The sequence below is a fragment of the Megascapheus bottae genome, chromosome 1 (genome assembly GCF_031878675.1).
Source record: "Megascapheus bottae isolate mThoBot1 chromosome 1, mThoBot2.hap1, whole genome shotgun sequence".
Taxonomy (NCBI): Eukaryota; Metazoa; Chordata; class Mammalia; order Rodentia; family Geomyidae; genus Megascapheus; species Megascapheus bottae.
In genome coordinates this window covers 41074939-41094202 of record NC_143509.1, presented here as the reverse complement: position 1 = coordinate 41094202, position 19264 = coordinate 41074939, and the positions used below count along the sequence as shown (strand labels likewise).

Genomic DNA, 19264 nt, shown 5'->3' with positions numbered 1-19264 from the left:
ATTCCCTTCTCCCCTTCCTACCACCTCTTCTGGAAGTGCCATGTAAAGTAATCATAGCAACAGAAGAAACAATCCAGTAATGTGCTCTGTAAGTCCAATAAAACCAAGTACAACAACTACAAAAGAAAATAAGTTCTGAATTTTAAAAGCCAAATATAAAGGGGAAACTCCCAATGTTTTGGGCAATGCTGCTAAGATTTTATTTACCTTTACCTCCTTATAACAGAACACTGAGGGTGACAGAGAAGGACACTGTTAGGAACCAAGGTTTAAAATGTCTCCGCTGCTGTAAGTCACAAACATTTTCAGTCACTCCAAATCAGAGCATTCCATGAGACTTCTAGAATCACCAAAGTTTGATTCTTGAAGACTTAAGAAACAAGCACAGATAGATGAAGAAGGTAAATAAATGCATTAGACGAATTCTTTTCCCTCAAAAAAAAAAAAAGCAGAATTTCTAAAACTAGCCAACAGGAAATATATAAAGAGAAGTTATGGAAGCTGAGAGCAAAAAATAAAAAAAATCAATTGTGCCATAGTCAAACTTCATTAGTCTAAACTTCCTTTTACCTATGAGGAATTCCTCACAAGAAATCACATAGGAGCCACCTTAATTTATATATATATATATATATATATATATACACACACACACACATACATACATATATACATATGTATCTATAAAACCATGTTCAAAACAATAGAAATTCTTTCATCTACATTTCTACCCCCTTTCTTTTCATGTCAAATTTGTCAGATTTTGGAAGTGTGAAGGATTATTGACAGGAACTATAATAAGTGTTCCTAGCTGACACAAAGAACAAACACACACTTGTATTTCTTTCTGTTTCCTGAGGAAATATGCATATGGTGCTTGGTAGATCGGCAATTTCAAATTGCTTAATCATATTTTTTCTCTTCCTGTACCTTGTCTTTAATTTCCAGAAGTGGTATTAAGCATAACAAATGAACGGGGAAATAACAAACGCTGTCTCAATCCAGACCCAATTTCACCAAATCATTTCACTCAAGAGCTGTAAGGACCCTTGAAACCTAAGGAATGCAAACCTCTTTCTCTCATCTAATTCTCACTGATGAAATAAATATATCCCCCCCCCGAAGAATCCAGTAGTTTGAACACTAAAAGTATTTTCTCCTGACTTTAAATTATAACCACAAAAGTAACAACACGTAATCACTTGTCTCTTGCTGTACAGAACAGTCACATTACTTGTAGTATTACATACATTTGTACATCTTGCAGATATTCCAGCTCATATATTTTGTGGAAAAGAGGAAGTCATACTTCACAGTTTCATTTCTACTTCTTGATGTATCAGGCGATTTTTAATGTAAAATTCAGTTCCTGTGCTACCCAGGGAAAACTGCGATTTCTCTATTAGATGACCTGATGGCTTTAAAAACATCTTTTTTTTTTTTTAATGACAAAATAAAAACTAGTAGAGAGATGCCAGAGGATGTTTTCACTTGCAGAGTCTATGATTTTGATTCTAAAAATCAGAAGACAGCAGGGGTTGGGGGGAAACCATCAGATTCTTCAGGTATTGCCTCCCCTCCCCACCCCGACTCTGAATCCTTCCATGCCTCTACTCATTGCTAAATGTCCACATGCATATGTCTCTGATTGACCACACGCCTTGTGCCATTAATTACAGCAAAGAGACAGGACCGCCTCAGAATTCTAATTTCCAATGGTGATGATTGTCACCCAAATTTTAGGGGGTGATTATTTCACTGAGTTGTGACTACAACTTTTGTGGGAAACACAAACCTAATGCTCCCTTAAGTTTTTCTCTGGTCCGCACGAAGAGTCTTATTCTTGGGCTAGGATAGATGCCACAGCAATGTATAAAAAAAAAAAAAAAAAAAAGACCCTTCTTCCTCAGCCTGGTCCCTTCCAAGATACAGAGATAGGATATAATCTCCTCTCTTCTGGACATCTGTGTGATACCTACTGCTCCTGTGTCACTCATCAGCTTCCTAACCACAAGTACAACTAGACCTACTACAAACCATAAGTGACAAACCTCTTAGACAGTGCCAGCAACTGGCATCCCCAAGAGCCAGATGGGGTGGGGGAGATGAAATCTATTTCATGTGTCAGAGACAGAATTATTATCAAAAGGAAAGGAAGAAGGTTTTTCACCTGTCATTAAAAAAGAAGTTAAAGTAAACCTTTTTATGGGGGTGGTGGTCACCCTATACTCACCATCAACCCTAAAAATACTATTAGCACTTTTTCTTGAAGATGTGTAGCTGTGCTTTGCCTGGCCAAGTGCTAGAAATCAAAGTAGACACCCATTTTGGGCGGGCTGGCACCCTCTAGGCCTCCCATAGACGTCTGGAGCTTTCTTCTGAAAGCTCTTCTGGCCTCAGAAGAAATGTCTGAGAAGTCAGCCTTCCTGGAGGCCCACTTCTGCATGCCCCTAGCACCCCAGCTTTAATTCTGGCTAAGATGGATTTGAGATTCCAAATCCATCCCAGAGGAATTCTCAGATCACTGGCCTGATCGTCTTTAACGACTCCTTGAAAGCTGGGGCTCTGACTTTTATCTCCCTTCAACACCCTCCTTTGCTTTTTTTTTTTTTTTTTTTTGGCTCTTCCCACTCCTCTCCCCTCTTACCCCACGCCCCCTCCTTAATTTGGAGATCATTGACACGATAGGCTGTAATGAGTCCTTCAGAAACTGTTATGATCTACAGTGACAATCTCTACACCTAATTCACAGATTATTGACAAGCACTGTGGGCTCAATGGTGTCAAGTTGTACTTGTGGTTTCAACACCCTTCAGCAACCCACAGTCGCTGCTGGGCTTCAGATTAGGATTCAAAGCCTGGCAGCAGCCTGGGGACCCGAGTGAAGGAGACAGGCACGAGGTACCTATCCGCACTCCAGCTTCCAGCCCGGCCAGGCTTTCTCCTCCGTGCCTTTGTCTCTGGGCTGGATCCCTGGAATTAAAAGGTTCTCCAGGATGAAAACACGAAATAAAGGCTTCAACCGAACCAGTGAAGAGCCCCCCCGACTCCTTAAATCTTGCTTGGTCTTGTTAATAATGACACCCCCAACCCCATTTCCAAATAGCCCTGCCAAGCTTCAAGCCCTACAGGCTGGTGTGTTTGTTCTGTTCCTGGCTTGACCAGGAAAGGTGCGAGGGAGGGCTGAGAAGGCAGAGGCGGCCGAGGACTTGGCATGGCGTCCATAGGGCCTGGGCTACATTGGCCCATCGGCCTGGAAGGCCCACGAAATCTGGCAGGACGGACTATTTACAAAGCAGGGCCACCAGCCAACCCGCGCGGGCGGTGACCGGAGACCCAAAGCGCCCGCCCCGCCCCTAAAGAGTGCGGGGCGGCTGGGGAGCCGCGCCCCGGGGGGTCCATCGCCGGGATCGCCCCCGCCTCCAGCCCCCACCCCCAAGTGTAAGGGTCGCTGTCCCCGTGGGGGCGTGGGCTTCCCGCAGGGGTAACTCGGCGCCGGGAGTGCGGGATGGCGCGCCCGGGCCGGGGCCACCCACTCGCTCAGTCCTTCCTCCAGCCAGGGTGGGGCTGGCGGCCCGGCCCGCGCCCGGGCTTCCTGGGCTGGTAGGGCGCCTGCAGCCGGCCCTTAGCCAGGTGCGGCTCCTCCCCTCTTGCCAGCCTCCAGGACTGCTCCCCGTCCTCTGCAGAGCCGAACTGGGGGGGACTCTGCCAGGGCAAACTCCTCTTTAGTTCCCAGCAGCCGGCCAACACTCCTTCCTGCTAAGATGTCGCGGGCTCTGGCCTCCCCAGCCGCGGGGCTGCAGGGGCGCCGCGGGGAGCTGGAGGCTCGCCTAGCCGGGCGCTCCGGGTCCCAGCTCACCCGGCCCGCGCCCCGGCCCGGCTGGGCTCCCCTCTTAGCGTTCCCCAAAGGGGGATCGGTCTTTTCCTAGGACGAAGGGTGGTGGCGGGCTGTCGTGGCTGGGGACCCAGCGTGCCTGCCACTTCCATAGAACTCGGATTGAGCTGTGGGATTCTCCATCCGCTTCTGAATACTTAGAGCAAATAATAATAATAATAATAATAATAATAACAACAACAACAAAAAAAACAAAAAACAAAAAAACAACCTCAAGCCGAAAGCCTAGAGAAGATGCTCTAGCAGGTCCCCTGAAAACAGAAGCCCAAATCCGCTAATTTTAGGAGGCAGTAGGAATAAAACACAAACACAGTATATAAAGGTTGCATTTCCTATATTGTTAACTTTTTTTTTAAAGCCATTCCGTTTGGAAAAAGTAAACTAGTTTTTGTCAACAGGTAAACTTAAAAAAAAAGCCTTCAAGTTAAGTTAAAATTCTAAGTGCATCTCTGAAAAGGGAACTCCTCCTTTTTGTTCATTTAGCACAATAATTGTTTGTTTGGTTTTTAAACAACTAATCAAACACACGCTTTGCTATCGTTTCAGATTTAGAGGATAGGTCATTTTTGGTAGACTGAAAGGTTATTTTATTTTATTATTTTTTTTTTTGCCCAAAGAAAGTTACAGCTCTTTCTTACGCAGCTAGTTTTTTTTTTTTTTTTTTTTGAGGAAAAACAAAAGCAAAACTCCTCTTTCACCAGGGTAGTTTCTTTCCTTGATCGAAATGCTGAATTTCAGGGGGAAAAACTCTTGATTTTACCTTCCTTGAAATCTTGCACTGGTGAAAAAAAAAGAAAGAAAAAGAAAAAAGAAAAGAAAAGAAAAAAAGAGGGACACTGTTTTAATAGACAATCTATGAGATTTAGCCTTTTGCCAGAAAGAGGAAAAGTTGAGCAAAACTGGCTTTGGAAGAGGAAAGCACTGGAAGAAGAAACTAGACTTTTAATTACACTCGCAAAATAAATAACGAGGAGCAAATTCTGCTCTCTCATACACTTCTTCTACAATACTTGCAGGGCCTTAGAAGGGTCCTGCAAGACATTACTGAAAACGTCACCTTCGTCTTCATTTTTGAAATGGGGATAAAACGGGAGAAGTAGTCTTTGCTTGGTTCTTCTTGGCTATGGAAGAGAATTTTTTAATTTTTCATCCTGCTTCTCTGCCTTTTTTTTTTTTTTTAAAGCATCGCACAACCTGTAAAAGGTGTGCCCCCAGAACCCAAACCGGGCTGGGGGCTGGCCAGGATGAGAGGAGGCTAAGAGAGGGAGGAGGAAGAGTGGGGGGGAGAAGGGGGAGGAGGAAGAGGAGAAGGAAGACTTTATCTTTTAAAAAATGGAGTCAAAAGTAGGTCTCCTTAGTTTTTTAAAATCGAATTAAAACCGTATTATCTGGTAAGGGTATAAAAACGTGCGTCCCTTTTGGAGGGTAAGACAGACTTTTTCTCTAACCCAGAAGCAAGGTGCTAGCGATTTCCTGACTGGCGCTGTGCGGCTCCCACTGTGTCCGACAGGGGGCGCTGGACACGAGCCTGCGCGGCGGCTCAGCGCCGCTTCTCATCTGAGCCGGGTTCCAGCCCCGGAAGGCCAGAGCCGCGCGCGGGGTCGAGTACAGAGCTTTAGTCTTGGTGGATAAAAAGAGATTAAAGACTGGATTCTTTTTTTGGGTGTATGTGTGTGTGTGGGGGGGTGTTATCAATTTTAAACAACTACGGAAATGTAGAGCGTTTTGTTCTTTGATGTTCTTATAAAGAAACTCCTATCGGTTGAGAAAATTTTAATACTGAAGCTACAGTATGTGTGTGCGTGTAAATTATTTAACTTAAAATATCTATTTTTTCTATCGGCTCACATGATCTTTTTGGAAGTATTTTAAAAGCTGGCACGGATCTCTTTGGCCTGTTAACCTTGCCCCAAATTTTCAAATATTTTTAGTCATGTTGAAAGGCCCTTGTATTAATTTGAAGGGGGAGGAGAGAAACCTAAATATTTAAATCCCCCCTAAATAGTTACTCCTCTGCCTCCCTTCCTTCTACTTTCTTTAAACAGAGGCTTTTATGTGATTTACACATTTCATACTTGGGAATTTTTTTCAAAGCCAGTTATAAATGATAAGAAGCAGATCTAACTAAGAACAGCAACAATAATAATAATAATAATAATCTGAAGTTGGACTGTGTAGCACCTCAGTAAAAGAAAAATTCGAAATAAAACTATAATCCACCCACCCCCACCCCACCTTAAAAAAAAAAAGCTTCACCTGTATTTAAATAGCGTGTCTTTAATTACAGCAGTCGGGGATGCATGAGGCTGAAATAAAATTAGCAGTCATTACCAGTCCTTTAACTCTGTGGTGCACTAAATTAGCCTTGCAGTCCTCACAAAGACTCGACAGCAAGCAGTGGGCTGTAAATAAGACAGCGCGACCTGCCCTCAACACCTTTTCCCTTGCCAATCATGGCGCTATCATTCAGCCCAAGATTAACCTTTATCTACTAAAAGTTAAAAAAAAAATGAAGAAAAACATGAAGAGGAAGAAAAGAAAGAAGAATGGGGGAGGGGAGAGAAAGAAAAAAGAAAAAGGAGGCATTAAGGAAGGTTCCCTGATTAGCCCATGTGGAAGTACCATCGCTTCCAAGAACATCCTTTAAATTGGATTATAGTAAGTCGGTGTCAGAATAGGCAATTTCCAAATCATGCCCCCCACCCCACCTAGGGAAGTAGGAACGGGGCTCAGGTAGGAAATGGATCCCATTCTCCGTATTGGGTGTGGGCCACTCGTCCATATATCAGTTTGCCCTTTGCCTCTCCTTCTCTAGTAAAGTCTAAGATTTCCAGATAGTTAGGGGAGAACGGTGGAGCGAGAAGACATGGATGATTTCTAAAGGCACAGATATACATTTCTGAGGTGCAAACAACCAATTCACTCCACGCAGTCTTTAGTTTTTAAGTCTGTGGAGGAAAAGCAAGAGCAACAAAAACCCAGCTGCTTTTTACAGAATTGTGAAAGTAAAACACGGTTCAAGTTCCCATTAGAGGGCGCCAGAGAGCACCCTCCCCCCCCCCCCCCCATTCCACAGAAGCCCTCCCAGCTTCGTCAAGCCCAGTAATTCCTTCTCTCAGGTAATATTTCCTGCACATCCTGCCCCCTTGCGTTTCCCTCTCCTTCTATGTCAGTCTCTCATAAAAAATGAGATTTCGCCGTGCCCCCCCTTGTGCTCGCGCGCTCTCTCTCTCTCTCTCTCTCCCTCCCTCCCTCCCTCCCTCCCTCCCTCCCTCCCTCCCTCCCTCCCTCCCTCCCTCTCTCTCTCTCTCTCTCTCTCTCTCTCTCTCTCTCTCTCTCTCTCTCTCTCTCTCTCTCTCTCTCTCTCTCTCTTTTGCAAGCTCCCTCCCACCCCTTACCATCACTAAAATAGAAAGCTGACTGTTGCAATAGCAGAAACCCCACAAATGATATGTACCTTTCCACTCAAATCACTCATTCTCAGCCACAGGGTCTAGAGAAGATTCCTTGCAGGGGTGAAATGCTAGTTTTACATTTTTCAAATGGAAGCCCGAAATTTTCCTCTAGGGTTTATCCCTGGGGACTGCATAGATCTGGTTCTTCATTTTTATAGAAAAAAAAAAAGAGAGAGCGAGAAAGGCACAGATAACCTTGGCAGTTAGGTACGGCACTAAAACTGTTCCAAGAGAATAAAATAATGCCATTTCATGCCTGCATTTGTGAAAGAAATCTCAATTAACATTTAATTCCCAAACTTAATGCTTTTAGATTTCATCCTTCTTCCTGTGTTAAATGACTGCCACACAGAGTGTATTTCCAGATCTCTTAAAGGTCAAAAAGAAAGAAAGAAAAGGACAGAAAGAAGGAAAGCGGAATGAGAGAAGGTGAGTGTGAATGTGTGTGTGTGTGTGTGTGTGTGTGTGTGTTGGGGGGGTGGGGAGGAGTGAGTTAGCCGTGAGTGTCAAAGTTGGGTTCCCAGCTACTTACATGTCCTTGCCAGATCAGGGTGTTGTCTTGTAGCAGTTTGATTGGCAGGTAAAAAAGCAAAGAACGTGAGGGCTCCCTGAGCCTCTTGTCAGCCAAGCTTGATCACTTTTCACCGGACAGAACGAGTTGAAGGAGCTAGCAGTTCCCCTTCGCGTCCTCTAGCCAAGGCACCGTGAATCCATTTCGGCTTTTCTTCCCCCCAGTGTCTCTCCATCAGCCTTCTGCCTTCACACGCGTCGCCTTACACCAGCCTCCAGACCTAGCCTAGCTTTGCACAGCAATCCCCTGCAACAAGAAAAATCGTTTATGGCTTAAAACCCCAAATGGCTGATTTTTTAAAAGAGAGAGAGAGAGAGAGAGAGAGAGAGGGAGAGAGAGAGGGAGAGGGAGAGGGAGAGAGAGGAGAGAGGGTGAGGGGGAGACAGAGGGGGAGAAGAATGCACCCAGAGTACAACAAAAAAGTCAGTTATCCTAACACTGCGCTGTCCCCCCACCGCACAGAAGAAGAATAAAAAAAAAAGCTTTATGTTTTTTCAGTGGGTATTCAAAGATAATTTGATGCCATTGTTTCTGCTACAGATGGTTCTTTTAAATACAATAACACGGCTCTTTGTGCCGGGTACCCACAATAAAAATCGAAAGCGTTCCCCTGAATAACCATTTTGTTCTCTCTTGTATAGGGGCCAACAAAAGATGCCGTGAGGTAATGGGTTCTGTTTATTAAAGCCATAGAATAGGGGTTTGATAAAGATTTTTTTTTTAAGCAGAAGACCTTGCAAGGTCGGGCTGATCTCTTCATATTTTTTTATTAAAATATTTGTCCAATAGATTATTCCTTGGTGCAGCTGCAGGTTTTCTCCTCAATTCTTAATCAGCTCAAACATCTGTCTGTTGAAGGAAGCTTTAAAAACCTACAATTGTATCAGTGGTGCAGTAACCTTATCAAAGGCTGACTTGTTAGGCTCAGTACAGGCAAATGCAATGGAGTTTCCATTCTATTTGGGTCTGATGGGGGGGGGGGTTGGGGATACAGCAGCCTCAGCTGGAATGACTGAGGAAAAGGGAGGCTTTTCCTCTCCCCCCCCCCCCACCCCCAGCTCCCTGGTTGGCCACACACAGCTGGATGAGCCAGACACACAAACAGATGCGCTGGACTTCTTTCATCTGAGGTGTGTCTTCCCATCTCAGCAAGCTTTTCCTCATGTGTGCAGACTGGATGGGCTGTGTGTGAGTGTGTGTGTGTGTGTGTGTGTGTGTGTGTGTGATGTGGGGGGGGGTAAGGCCTGTTTTCAGGTCATGCTCACCCTCATTTCTACTAAAGCTGTCCAGTGTTGGAAAATCTAGGATGGAGCCCAGGGTGAGTAGAACAAGTTGAAGGTGAGTCTTGATTGATCCACTAGGCCTACTTTTGTTTCTCCAGCGGGACTCATCCCTCAGCTAGCTTTGACTCACTGGTGGCAGCTGTGCAGGTAGGGGGCTGGCAGGATGGGCTGGTGGCCACTTTCAAGTTGCAGCTTGCCAGCCCCTCAGGCTCTGATGGCCTCCCTGCCCCTGCCCCCAGTCTGGCAGCATCCTCTCACTGGGTTCCCTTACACCTTAACCATGCTCTGAGGAAGAGCTCACTCCTTAGGCAACAGGGGTCGCTTTGGGGGAAGTTGTTTCTGACTAGGTTTGTCTACCTTTCTATAGGCATTAATGCCCACCAAAGACAAGGAATCCACTTTCTTGACTTCTGTTCTGTATGTTGGTATTTGTGGCAAGAAAACAGTTTGGAGACATGCCTTTCCTCTTAAACTTTTTTTTCCCCCATGGGTTCTCTATCTCTATCCCATCCCCACCTCTGCCCAAATTACTCCTCCCCTTCTTCCCACAGACTTTCCATAGAAAAAAAAAGATAAACACTCAAAGGAGTCTCTGACAGCAACTTCTATGTTCCCCTTCAGAAACCATGATGTTATTGCTTTCCAACCCATTATTCAGTAAGGGAGGCCATTATCCAGGAAAGCCTGGCTCATAAACTTGAAAAAATAAAGGCCACAAAATAGGAAATGAAATAATTTTTGTGATTCTATTTATCAACAACTCGTCGTGTATCAGGAAAAAAAAGTCAGAGAAATACTAAAAAGAAAGGCATCTCATAACACCATGGGTTGAGAAAGGTGTGAGCATTGGAGGTGAGGGAGGGAAATAAACAGGAAAGCCAAGAGTGATATTTCTCAATGGGCATTTGTTACTTAGGGCATTGGGAATGAGTATCATACAAACTTAAAACTCCATAGTGGTAACGGTTCCTCAAGCAAAGATGGGGTGTAAAATGTACTGTAGTGTTTCCATAGAAGTGTGACCAATCAAACAACTGAATGATTCCTTCTGGCCTCCATTATCATAATTTTTTATTTTTAGAATCAAGACTTGAAGACTACCTCAACTTAACAAAAGCTTTCTTTTTCCCCTCCCTCCCTTCCTCCCTTCCTCCAATGCCTTGCAAGACAAAGCTGAAGTGTTGTTCTAAGGCTTGAAACTAGGATAGGAAGTCCTTAGTAAGTAGCCCTGGGACCAGGTAAGCAATGAATCTCCCTTGGTCTATGGAATCTGTGCAGGGCCCAGTCCTCAGGAAGTTTAAGATCTGTGGGTCTCAGTTTCCTGGAAGGGATTAAGAAGACAAGTTTTTGTAGTCAGGAGTATGGCTTTAGTGGTAGAGTGTTTGTCTAGCATGCACAAAGATCTGGGTTTGATTCCTAGTACCACTTACATAGAAAAAGTTGGAAGTGGTGCTGTGGCTCAAGTGGTAGAGCTCTAGCCTTGAGAAAGCCCAAGGACAGTGCTCAGGCCTAGTTCAAGCCCCAGGAATGGCAATAATAATAATGATAATAATAATAATAATAATAATAAGAAGAAGAAGAAGAAGAAGAAGAAGAAGCAGCAGCAGCCTGGGCTGTGTCCCAGAGCCTCTCTGTGCTCAATGCTAGCTAGTACTCTATACCATTTGTGCCACAGCGCCACTTTCAGCCTTTTCTGTTTATGTGGTACTGAGGAATTGAACCCAGGGCTTCATGCATGCAGGCAAGCACTCTACCACTAGGCCACATTCCCAGCTCCCCCTCCCCCTTCAAGGTATAGCACTTGAAAACTTGTCTGAAAACCTGTCAAGAAATGGCATTCTACTTGACATTAAAGGACTAACTTTTAACTAATGTATGAAGTGTCATGTCAGAGGAAGAGGAGGAGGAGGAAGAAGAGGAGGAGGAAGAGGAAGAGGAAGAGAAGGAGGAGATAAAGGGGTGAGAAGGACAATTAATTTTCTGTGTGCAAATGAGAGAACTGTAATCCCCTCTCCAGGGAGAGGAAGTACCAAGAGGATGCCTGGTGCTGGGACCAGTCTGAGGCTGATCTATGATGTTTATAGGTGACTGAAGTGTAAACGTCACTATTCAAAGGAGCATTGAAATCCACACTGAGCCCCTCCTCCCCCCAATTCTGCCAAAGCAAGCCTCCCTGGGGAGTGGGGTGGATTTCCTTCACCCTAAGAATGGGGTGCCAGCGAGCGCTTGGCATTCTGCACGTTCAGAAAGGCAGTGAAGGAAGGGATGGGGTGTGTGGGGGCGGGGGGAGAAAGCAGAACAGAAGGAAGCAAAACCACGGCCGGAGAGCAGCGTCCAGAAGACGGGGTTTCAGCCCGGGGCGGGCAGAGCGGGTCGGCAAAGTGCCCGGGGTGTGGTGGGGAAGGGCGGAGGCTGCTTACACCGAGCCCGATACGCTCGACCAGGGTCTGGGTATTCCGGCTGGCCACGAAGGGGCTCGCGGATCCGGGGGCTGGGGGGGATGGCACGGCGGTCAAGCGGGAGCACCCCGCTCGTGAGTAACCCGCCACCCTCCACGAGGAGGCCAGCGGGGCGAGGCCGCCTGGGGCCGGGACTCCGGGCTTGCTGGCAGGCGCGGGGTGCCCGCGTCCCGAGGCGCCAGGCACGCGGGCAGGGCGCGGCGTGTCCAGCTCCTGCGACGGCCCCCCTCCGTACCCCGCAATGCCAAATCCAGGGGTCAGCGGCTCCCCACATCTTCAGGGACGTCCCAGATGAGGATGCCTTTCAACATGCCACGGGGCTGTGAACACTCGATCCACGGACTCACACCCAACATCAAGCAGCCCAATGCCCCACTGGACGCGCACCTGCAATCGCTGGGACACCCGGCCCTCGCGACGCCGGGCCAATCCACGCTCTAGATTCCACGAGCGAACCCCAACATCGCGCGCTCGTGCGTGTGCAGAGACCTGAGCACGGCATGCTGCAGATCCTCTGCAGTAAACTTCGGATCCAGAGCCATCCAGCCTCCCGCACCCTTGTCCGTGCGTGGCAGCCCGAGGCACCCAGCACCAAGGCCAGTCAGCCCTAATCAGTGTGTCTGGCCTTCAAAAGTGGAGGCTCGAGCCTGCCAGGCTGGGTTCTCTCTGTCCTCTAAAAAGTGGCACCCTCTACACGTCCCATATTTGCCTCTGCCCTTCCTGGAGCACTCTGCCTGCAAGCACAATTCTGCACACCTCCGGCCTGTGTCCCCCTTCCTTCCCACCTCCTCCTCCCCAGGTCCCCTAGAATAAAAACCTGGATCCTCCTGCATCTACTGTCCCTGGCTTCCTGGCCATCCTTCCCTACATGCCTTTGTGGGTAAGCCAGGAGGGTTAAGATCTCCTTATGCAACAAAGCTCCAAAGTGACTTTGGGAAGGAACACACAGTGTGGCCACTTCAGCACATAGTGTGGTCACGTTAGTGTGTGGTGATTCTCCAGAGAGAGCTGGAATTGGGTCACCCGGTGAAGCAGGAACCTGGGATAGGAAGTCAAGAAACAAGAAGCAGCCAGTTTGGAAACCCTGATTACTGCAAGGGCCTGCTTGCTAAGTGGCCAAAGATAGAACACGGCCTTTATATAGCCCTTATGCTTCTAGAACTTTGGGTTCTATTAGTTAGATGTTGATTGACAAATAGGGACCATAGAAAGGCATGCTTTATGAGGTAATGAGGCAAAAGCAATACATTACTTTAAATTTTGTTGTTGATAAAGCCAAGTTTTACCAACAACCCTATGTTATAGCTTTATGTGTTAAAGTATGTATTTCAAAGCATTGTGCATTTAAAGTATGGCATGATGTTTTCAATCCTTTTTTCAGGTTCTTAACTTATCCATATTGTGAGGAGAGAAAGAGGTCACAGGAGCCAAGTGTAGCTGGTTCACACCTGTACTCCTAGCTACTCAGGAGGCTGAGGTCTGAGGACTGCAGTTTCAAGACAGCCTGAGCAAGAAAGTCTGAGGGACCCAGCCAAAAAATGTGAGGTGGAAGTTTGGCTCAAGTGGTAGAACACTAGTCTTTTTTTTTTTTCTTCTTCAGTCCTGGGGCTTGAGCATTGTCCTTGGGCTTTCTTAAGGTTAGAGCTCTACCACTTGAGCCACAGCACCATTTCCAGCTTTTCTATGTATGTGGTACAAAGGAATCGAACCTGAGTCTTCGTGCATGCTAGGCAAGCACTCTACCACAAGGCCAAACTCCCGGCTCCATAGAGCACTAGTCTTGAGTGAAAAAGCTAAGGGACAGTACTCAAGCCCTGAGTTCAAGCCCCCCTAGTGGCATATACACATATACCCACAAAGAAAGAGAGAGGTGGGGGGAGGGAGAGAGAAAGAGTCAATTTTATTTACTATGTCTTTTGCAAAATTTTAGGATAAATTATCTTTTTTGTATGTGAGTAAAATGTTAATTAAAAAAAAGCCATGGTGCTCACACCTGTAATCTTAGCTCTCAGGAGGCTGAGATCTGAGGATCGCAGATCAAAGCCAGCCCGGGCACTAGTCTGTGAGACTCTTATCTCCAATTAACCATCAGAAAACTGAAAGTGGCAGTGTGGCTCCAGGGGTAGGGCAGTAGCTTGAGTGGGAGAGCTCAGAGATAGCACCCAAGCCCAGAGTTCAATCCCCCCTGACCACAAAAAAAAAAAAAGAAAAAAGAAAAAGAAAAGTCAGGCGCCTGTGGCTCCCCACAATCTCAGTTACTCAGGAGGTTAGGATCTGGGGGTCTGGATTTGAAGTTAGCCTGGGCAGGAAAGTCCATGAGACTCGTCTCCAATTAAGCACCAGAAAACCAGAAGCAAAACTGTGCATCAAGTGGTAGAATGCTATCCTTGAGCAAAAAACCCAGAAAGAGTACTCAGGCCCTGAATTTGAACCTATAATTAACACACACACACACACACACACACACACACACACACACACACATACACACTATCACCTGTTAGACTTCAAGAATAATCTAAACTGAGGATCTTTTCCCAAATGTATATTTTATGCACTACTGTAATGATTGGTTTATAATTGAATTTGATGAGCTTATATTCTCTGTCCTCAGATTTCTGTACTATATAATCCCATGAACAGTTGTAGGCCCAGTGAATGATCTGAATATAGACATTTAAAAAGTGATTATTTCCTACTTTTCTTTTTCATGCACGCACAGACAGGCAGTTAGTGTATTGCAGCACATTTTGAAAGAAGAGGATTGTGCCTTTTGCGGTTTGTCTAGAAAGGAGTTAATGATCCAGGAAAACTGATTCCAAGGAGAATTGCTATTTACGTCTCTCCTTTCCATCCCTCACAACCCTGTCTTTACCCTGGAAGACAGAACAGCACTTATTGGCTTGAGAGTGACAGAGGCAAAAAAAAAAACAACGAATCTTTAATTAGTATCTATTATTTACCCAATACTTTCTCTTATTTACTTCTCATAATAATCCTATAAAACCGGAATGCTTACACTTTACCTTTACTTAGCAGAACGAGGAAAGATCCAGCTGGGTTAACTGTTGATGGCTTCACTCACAGCTGAAACATATGAGATCTGTCTTTCAAATTTGACTCTGATTCTGAAACACAGTCCAAATGGAGACTCAGTCCAAATGGACTCCAGTAAGCGTCCTTGTGGCTTGCTGATGTGAGCTCAGGAGACATTTGTTCCTGACTACAGAGCCTGCATTTTTTTTCTTTACTGGAAGCCAGTTTTTATTTTTGTTTCTCTTTCCTTCTTTTTGACAGTGTCTTGCTATAATCCACAATTGTCTCAGAGTTGCAATCTTTCTACCTCAGTCTGGAATTACAGGCACGTACCAGAATGTCCAGCTGAAACAGTTTCTTGTTCTATTGATTGATTGATTGTGCCAGTACTAGGGCTTGAAACAAGAGCCTTATGCTCTTGCTTGGTGTTTTTCACTCCAGGCTGGTCAGTCTATCAGTTGAGCCACTTCTGGCTTTTGGCTGCTTAATTGGAGATAAGTTTCACTGATTGCCTACATGCGCTAGTTTCTAACTACAGTCCTCAGATCTCAGCCTCCTCAGTAGCTAGGATTACAGGCATGAGCTACCAGTATTTGCCTAAAAACAGCTTCTTAAATTCAGGTTTCCCATAGGATCTTTAGCCTTGGGAAGATTAACTGGAAGTAAGAAAGTAAGTCTATGCCCTTTTCCAGTCCAAAACTGGGCTTTATGTTTACATTCAATTTTCTAAATATGGATTTTGATTGGCATCTGCCCTAAGGCTATCCTATCCTTTGGCTAGCTAGGCTGATGCAAGTTATGATTTCATGAGTTTAGATTCACATAGGTCAAATGGAATACCAGTCTCAAAACCTCAGCCTCAGAAGCTAAAAGGGTGGGAGGAAAATATAGCACTAATACAACACATGACTACTAATTAACCCAATTAACAACTGCAAACCAGCAAACATTTATTTTTGTATTTTCTTAGAGAGGGAGGTAATTAAATTTTATTTCCTTTCTATTAACTACCTTTCCCCCTAGATAATCACCTGCATCAAACTACCCTTTAATAGGTCAACAGGAATTATTTTAAGACATTCAAATGTATTAAAAAGTCTTGTTAATTTAATAGGCACTATGGATAGTTTAATTTGTATCTTGTATTAAATTAAACATATGGTGAACAGGGTATAATAGATTTTCTATAATTTCACTGCCAACATGGCAATAGCAGACAGTTCCTCTCACCAGCAGACTCGCCAGTGGTTTGTTTACTAGCTTATTTGAATTAAAATAAAGCTTTGCTTCTGCTGACTGCACATCATTATCTATGAGACCATAATCCTGCTAGCAAATCCTATATCTTCCAGAACTGGCTCTTTTGTTTGGGATTACTGAGAGCTTAGCCTATAACAAAGAGGAATAAGGCATCCCTCTCATCCTCATAATTAAGTGTGGGGACTAATGGAGAAACAAACCCAGAAAGATGTAGTATTTGGAGTTATATTTCTGTACAGAATAGAGGAGAAACAGGATAGGCCAAACACCTGATTGTTCACAGAATGTTTCAACTATTAAAAATGAATGTACTACAGGAATGCAGCTTGTTAAAATTAAGAGCAGCAGCAAATGAGGCACGGTGGACTTCGCTTGGGGCAGGAGTTGTGTAGGAAGAACCTGATGGTAGGTTGGAAAGCGGAAGTACTCAGGTCTTAAGCTGTGTTAAGGTGTTAAGATGTGCTACCCATTTTCCCAATGGCATTTATTTTCTTCTATTATTCTAAAAGGATGAATAATTACTAGTCACTGTTACAAGTGACATTGTTACCATGCAGAATAAAAAATAAAGGAACATTGCTTTGTACATTACCCTGCTCCACATCTCCCCCCACCTCCCCCATACAACTTTTGGAACTCATCAGTGGAAATGGTTCACCTTTTACTTCTGAGGTGCTTACAATGAAGCCTTCCTTTACATTTCACAGCAAACTTCCATATTTACGGGTAACTCAAATCTCTAGGTATTTCAGAAAAGGATTTTTACATACATATGTATGTATAGAAGCTGCATTCACAGTCCACAAGCCACATGTAAGCAGATGACTATTTACTAAATAAGAGAAGAAATGCAAGGGCTGACCTATCAATGTCATCAACATCGTCACAGATGGGAAGTCGCAGGACCTCCGTGAAACCCAACCAGACCCTGGTGAATGATAAAGCAGGTCCTTAGATTTTAAAAACATTCAGGCAAAGTGACAGTTCAGAACATCTGTTAGCCTTCTGTCTGAGTGGAAGCTAGATGTCATGGAGTGCACAGCTGTAGGCATTTGAGGCTTTTTTTGGGCCAACATCTGTCACAGCAGCACAGCACAATAATATAGGTAATTATCAACACCTTATAGAAACTGTTTGGTATTTAATTTTTAGAAAGGGTGAAATTAGTGTTACAGTCCTTAGCAAAGATAATTGACATGAATATAATTCCTTTTTAGCTAAAAGATGAATAAATGATCTGATCATTCTGTGAAAAACATATAAAATATTTTCTGCCATCAATTTGGGTATATATCATCTTTAAAGCAAAAATCATAAACCATTTTGTTTTTGAAAATGCAGACTGAACAACAAGCAAAAGGATCATTAGGGATAAAGAAAAAAGAGGCCAATAATTTGGTATTTAGCACAACCAAAGGTTATATGATTTGTCCTTAATAGAAAGAAAACATTTGCTGTCACCACACAATTGTGGCATTGATTGTTTCTCCATAAAAATTAAAAACTCGGGGCCGGGAGTTTGGCCTAGTGGTAGAGTGCTTGCCTAGTATGCTCGAAGACCCGGGTTCGATTCCTTGGTACCACATACGTAGCAAAAAGCCAGAAGTTGTGCTGTGGCTCAAGTGGTGGAGCCCTAGCCTTGAGAAAACCCAGGGACAGTGCTCAAGCCCTGAGCCCAAGCCCAGGACTGGAAAAAAAAAATTAAAAACTCATTTTATAATGTCATGATAGTCCATTCAAGAAGTTTTTCTTTTCTTTTCCTCCTTTTTTCCCCCTTCCCTTTTATTTTCCTTTCTTCCTTCCTTTCATCTTTTCTTTCTTTCTTTCCTTTTTTTTTGACTGGGTATTGAGGCTTTAATTAATGGTCCCTTAGTTTATTGACTCAAGGCTGATGGTCTACTTCAGTTACAGTTCTACTTCTAGCTTTTTGGTGGTTAATTGGAAAAAAGAGTCTCATAGACTTTTCTGTCCAGGCTGGTTTCAAACCTTGATCCTCAGATCCAACCTTCCTAAGTAACTAGGAGTATAGGTTGAGCCACCAGCACCTGATTTTGAGTGGTTATTTACAAAGTCTTTCTTCTCCGTTTTCCCCTCCTCCCTACTTTGCAGAGAAATGGCAAATAAAGTTGTAGTTCATATCCTCCCACCTTGGTTAATTTGAAAAGGGTTCATGTAAGTACAAGTATCTTTGTGTTTCATGCATATAGCTCATCTACAATGGTTGTATTGAGATATTGGGAATCATTTTCTCCTGTGTGATTCTCTTTGCCTATACTGCAGATGTTTTTAGTCTTACAAAAAACAAACAAACAAACAAACAAAAAAACCAACTCTAAGCATCAAGAGTGTGTTCCAAAGAACCTGATCTGGGAAAGATGCTAGTCAATAATGTCTTATTGAAAGACCAAGTCCAGCTATAGAAAAGAAACTAGCTGCCGAAGGATTTCATCATCTAAACATGCAATGTAATCTTAACCAATTCATTACACACTCCTTTTGTTTCCAATACAAAAGAGGTGCTACCTTTGTCAGAGGTTGTAATTCTAGTATGTTCAAGCAAAGACAAGGGAGAAATTGAAAAGATGCTGTCAATTCTCCCCACTGCCAGGAAGAACTGTAGGGTCAGAGGTCATTCTCACTGTCCAACGTGCAGGTCAGCCTAGACCACAGATAGCTAAAGTTCCCATGTTGCTACAGAGAGCCTTAATAAAGGAGAAGAACAGAAACACTCAATAACGATAGGAGTGAGGGAATCCTGCTCTTGAATGCAATCAGTTAACACATAAAATTGAATCAAATGGCTGTGTATTTGGGGTAAGAGAGATGGTGTTTGATACTATGCTTTCTCAGGATAAGCTTGTGAAGAGTGGGGCACAGTTAGTTCTCAAAAACAGACTCACAAATCATTATCATCTAAATGTCCAGAGGTAACTATGGGTATAAAAGACAGACAGCTGGTCATAATCAGTATAAACCTTGGACTCTTCTAGTAGAGGTTTACAATAGGGCAAACCTAGTTACATAAAGCCACATAGGATGAGGCTAAATGAAAGGACCTCCAGGATATAGAAATGAGAGCCAGATAATGTGAGATTGTTATTCTTAATGTACTATGTTATTTCTGATGTCTTTTGTTGTCCCTTGGTTATCTCATATTGTTACAGTATCTTACCTTGTTATTTGATCTATTGTATATTTGTTTATTTGAAATAGGATACGGAAGGGAGGAAAACAAGATGAGGGGAGAGGGTGGGGGAGGGAAATGGGGACAAAAACATGAGAAAGAGTAGCAATATTTGTGAAAT

The 19264-nt window shown here is 44.0% G+C and overlaps 2 long non-coding RNA genes across 2 annotated transcripts in view; one reads left to right on the top strand and one right to left on the bottom strand.

The window, feature by feature from the left end:
• The window catches only part of LOC150068989 (uncharacterized), a 45884-nt gene extending 37695 nt beyond the window's left edge, over positions 1–8189 (bottom strand). The window contains exon 1 of the long non-coding RNA XR_016535209.1: positions 7883–8189. This is a non-coding gene — a long non-coding RNA (uncharacterized LOC150068989). The remainder of the gene's footprint in view (positions 1–7882) is intronic.
• A 990-nt stretch (positions 8190–9179) lies between these two features.
• LOC150068988 (uncharacterized) lies at positions 9180–12439 on the top strand. The gene is made up of 4 exons (XR_016535199.1): positions 9180–9239; positions 10372–10442; positions 11086–11163; positions 11918–12439. It is a non-coding gene; the product is annotated as an uncharacterized LOC150068988 (long non-coding RNA).
• Positions 12440–19264: the final 6825 nt, after the last annotated feature.